Source organism: Coffea arabica, chromosome 1c (assembly GCF_036785885.1).
Source record: "Coffea arabica cultivar ET-39 chromosome 1c, Coffea Arabica ET-39 HiFi, whole genome shotgun sequence".
NCBI lineage: Eukaryota > Viridiplantae > Streptophyta > Magnoliopsida > Gentianales > Rubiaceae > Coffea > Coffea arabica.
Window position 1 is genome coordinate 39,158,525 of NC_092310.1, and position 5,154 is coordinate 39,163,678.

The window sequence follows — 5,154 nt, forward strand, 5'->3', positions numbered from 1 at the left end:
AGGATGATTTTTCCGGTACAGAACGAGGATCAAATTTGGTGCTCAAGAGTGACTTTTAGGTGAGAAATAATATGTGATTAGGAGCAATGATAAAAAGTTAGTGAATAGGAAGTAAAAACCCTAGTACGTGTGATTTAAGGAAAAACGTTGCGAACCGACGGGTACCGTGCACTACCGATTGAATGCACCACTTGATCACCACTTTCTTACCACATGAGCTCATTAATATTTGAGCAAAATATCTCCTAATTTTCAGCTGGCTTTGACCAAAATTGGTGGCCAAAAATGCAAGGGAAAGAGAGAGAAAATTGTATGGCTTTGGTGGTGACAAGTCCCTATGGCTCTTTGGTTGATTTTTTTCCTTGCCTTCTTATCATCATGGAGCAGCCCTTCTTCCTCATTTTTTTTGCTGTTTGGCCGAGAGAGAGAGAGAGAAAAATCCAAGAGAGAGCTTCACCATTTCATCTTGAAATTTGATCATCCAAGTGAGGAACTAAAATTCTAAACCGATGAAAGTGTGAGTTGTGGGCTTGAGAAGCTAGGGGAAACAGGAATTCCAAGAGGAGGTGAAGTATTACTCTTGCAAGCTTCATTTATTGAGGTATAAGGCTAAACCATGGCTTTGGTTCTTTTATTGTGGTTTAAGTTGTTGTATAATTCATGTTGTGGTTGGATTAGTAGTGAAACAAGTTGTTATGATGAGTTAAAGGTGGTATATGTGAGTTAGGGTTTGAGGTATTTGCTGCCTATACTTGCTATATGGATGATATATGTTGTATCTAAGCTTATATAAGTGGTTGTAGTGATGATTGGAGCAAGAAATCAAGAAAGGTTGCATTGAAAACGAAAAATTCCAGATTTCTGGAAAATTTTAGCCCATTCTGTCCGGTTTTATTTCATCATGTTAGAGGCCAAATTAGGCTTAGCACAAAACATGAAAGTTATATATAATGGTATTTTATAGTTTCCTACAAAATTTCAGCTCAATCGGAGCAACATATCCTGTGAAAAGACCAAAATACCCTCACTGCCCTAGGTTAAATTCCAGTATTCGGCGTGGACAGTTCAGTCTATTTTTCTGTGTTTATTCACTATGATCCGTTCAGATTTAGCCATTTTCCAAAACATAAAAGTTTTAGTACTCTGTCTTAGCTTTCTAACGCCTCTAAGAACGCCTTAAACGGACTTTGGTAGCCTGAGATATGGGCATTTAAGGGTAGTATAGTTAATTAGCCGACTAATTGGAATTTGGTTCTGTAAACTGGGAATTTGACTAGGTTGCACTGGAAATTTGACTAAGTGATCTTCATGAAAATTGTAGGCGTTCGTCTTAGCTTCGAAACGGTATAAGTTGTAGCCCAATCCAATAAGCGTAGCTGCAGTTGTGTTCATTACGCAAAACAACGTCAAATCTGTCTTTTGTTTTCTGACTTAAACTTCATTTCCGGACTTTTCCTAGCTTGAATTTGTACTTGTACCACTTTGAGCCTATGGAACGGCTATTGAAATGAGATTATTTTGTGTGTGCTGTTTTGAATGGATATTGGTGATTGTTGTAGGATGGAAATAAGGAAATTTAAGGGGAAGTGTTGTCCAATCTTTGAGGACATTCAATCGTTTTGAGTTTGGGTTAATTCTTGGTAGAATGAAGAGTTTGGACTTGATCGAGGAAACTGTCTATGATGGATGAGGTTCATGAGCCGTGGTTGGTGAGTGATCCCTCCACTACTTCCCAAAAAGTTGCTTTTGAAATGATTCCTGCATTGATTGCACGATTGCATATCATTGTGTTTGTGTGTGTGCCATGACATTTTGGCTTCGACGAGTTCTTGGAAAATTCTTGTGCTTAGAACCAACGTCTCCACTCCCGTTTACGCATTCTTTGGAGCACGATGGCTCCTTATTTCTGTATATCTGTTACTTGATCTAAGGGAGCATTGGATATTTAAGTGCAAGGATTTCACTGGCTCACAAGAGCAAACTCCATCCATTTGATCACGGATTCATGACATCATTTACCTGCACTATCGTAAAGCGTATTGGATTACTAATTTTACTGTTCACTCGCTGAGCTTCTAGCTTACCCCAAATGTTTTTCTTCTCCCCACAGGGACCGAGGCAAGGAAAGAGCTTGTAGTACGTTAGTTGTGTGATTGGATGGCGTATATCTTGTACAGTTTGGATTTGGACTCATTTTAGGTAATAGTTGGGCTAGTGTGACTGTTTGGATTTGAAGTGGATGTATGTGTACGTTCCACGCCTAGAATTAGTTTTCGCTTCGCTTATTATATGTAATTCTTGGGATATTTGATGTAAATTTGAGATTCATCTTGTAATTTAATTGAGGACTGTAGTGAACAACTGAATCCCGGCGAGAGCTGGGCAGGCGGCCCACCGAACCCTTTGGTTCACCTTAGGGAGAGGTGGGGCCGTCACAAGATCAAAACTTTTGGATCTCTTTTCTTTGTTTTTATTCTTTTTTGGCTTGGAAACAAGATGTAACCGCGACTGATTTGGGCAATAAACTTCAAGTTTTCTTTTCTTTCTTTTCTTTTCGTTTCTGTTTTTTTTTTTACTTATACGAACAACACAACACAAACTTGGCCGAATGTGTGACGACCCCACCTCCCCCTGAGGCGTACCAAAGGGTTTGGCGGACCGCCTGCCCAGCTCTCGCCAGGACTCACTCACTCAAATCATGTACACACATCCATGGACCATAAATAACATCCACAATTCAAGCTTATAATTTACATTGATAGAGATCAGGGTACAAAATCTCGATATACTTAAACTAGTTCAAAACATATACAATCCAAATACAAAATGTTCCATTCGAGGAATAGCGCGAGTACAAGTCAAAAGTTAAAAGTCAAACAACTAGACTATGCTAGTCTTTACATATCTCACGCCTCGCTCGTACCCTTGTAAGGAAAACAAATAACGTGGTATGAGCTAAAAGCCCAGTGAGGTTCCAAATAGCAAATTGACCATTATTTATAAGTACAAGTTTTCGATATAGCAAAGTAAGGAGCATGAAGAGTTCATAAATGTGAGCAATAACACGTCAAGTAGAAATCTCAAAATGAGCGAGTGTAAAAGTTTTTCAAAATCAACAATAATCCAATAAGCAATAATCAATCCAAAGCATAAGGATACGGATGGCCCTCAGGAGCCAACTTCCATTCATCATCAGGAGCTTGATCACGTAGTAGTTGACACTCCGTCAACTTTCAAGTAAAGGAACCAATCCAGTAGAGCACCACTTACACGACTCTCCGTCCACCATTCACACCCCCTACTGGGCCCAAAATCCTCAATAAATATGGGTGGTAATACTCGAGTATACCGATTAGCCGAGAAGGTATCACTCCACTCGACAAAATAAGAGACCCAGGGTTCGTTACCCAATCGACCAAGCCCTTGCTGGCTCGACTAGAGTAACTCGCCACAGGGTTTCTGGAATTCCAGGAAGTGCGCACATCAAGTATATCAAGTCAATTGCAATCAATAAACAAGTATATCACGTAAGGGCAAGTGCGATAAAGTACACTCTTGCCCTGTCAATTCACGTATATAACAAGTACTCATATTGGTCACGTATCCAGTTCAAGTATCTAGTGCAATTCAGTATTTGAAAGCACTCACCACAAGATATAGTGCCTTTACTGGTCACTTTCAGGTTATACTCCGAGTTCGGAGTCCAAATCTGCGATAAAACTCAATTTGAGAACTTTGAAACATGACTAGAGTTCGAAACTTAGACGTTTCGTTCAATAAGAATCAAGAAATTGAAATTCACTTGGACAGTAGTCGTGAAACACTTGCTCGCCTTTTTAAACAGTAAAACTTTGTAATATTTATACTTGAAATTGTCTTGCGAGTTGAAAGTACAAGGAAAACATACTTTGAGCAATCATTATTTCATTTCTCAAGGGTACAAGTTCGTCCAAGTCCTAATGTATAACACTCAAGAAACATAGTGGCCAAGGTTCTCGCTAGTTCAAGTAATAAGTACTTAACCTTCACTCAAGTCGCTAATATAGTTTTCTAGTCCTCGAGTAAAAATTCGGGCAGCATGCCCTTTGTGTTTACCTAATTTTCCAGCCTTTTAGGCTTCATTGTTTTTCTCAAACACAACCCAACATTATACATATCAGCAATTCATGTCAAGAGCCGTTCCATAGGCTCACAATATCATAATAACAAGAATCGTATTAAGTACAAGTGCAGAAATTCAATTTAGTTCAAAACAGATTTGACGTACAAATGCGGAAATAACATATCCGAGGTTACGCTTATCGGATTAAAACGAAACCTATGCCGTTTCGAAGCTAAGACACAGATCTACAACATTCATGAAGGTCACTTAGTCCAGTTCCTAATGTAACTCAGTCAAATTCTCGAATTACTAAACCAGAAACCAATTCGTCGGCTGTTTAAACGCAGAACACTGTAATGGTCATAACTCAGTGTACAAAAGTCCAATTCAGGTGTTCTTTGAGGCATTTTAAAGCTACTTCAGAACACTACAACTTTCATGTTTTGGCCCAGAGGTAAATCAGTACGACTCCCAGTCAAAAAACGTGATAAACTGGACTTAACTGATGAAACGGACTGCTGGGAAATATTTAAAACAGTAAGGGTATTTTGGACTATTCACATCCTATGTTGCTCTGATTGAGCTGAAATTTTGTAGGCACCTATAAAATGTCATTATCTACAACTTTTCTTCTTTGACCTAAGGCCAAATCAGCATCTAACACACAGATACAAATTCGGACAGAATGTAAGCAAGAATTTCCAGAAATCTGAAATCTTTAGTTTTTAGTGGAACTTTCCTAAATTTCTTGGTCTAATCACTACCACAACACCTTATGAAACCTCAATTGCAACATATAAGCATCTTACAACAATTTGGGCAGAATTTCCATAAGCCCTAGTTCATCAAATAAATTGGGGAAAAACCTCTAAAACATGCTAATCATCCATGATTCCACCACTATAATCAACTACTAAACTTAATTTAACAAAATTGAAAGCAAAACTTAGAGAGATAAGCTCTCTTACCTTGAATAGAGGACACAAAGAGTAGCCCAAGCTTTCTCTTTCCAAAATTTCACCACAAATCACTAACTAAACACTCAAAGGTGA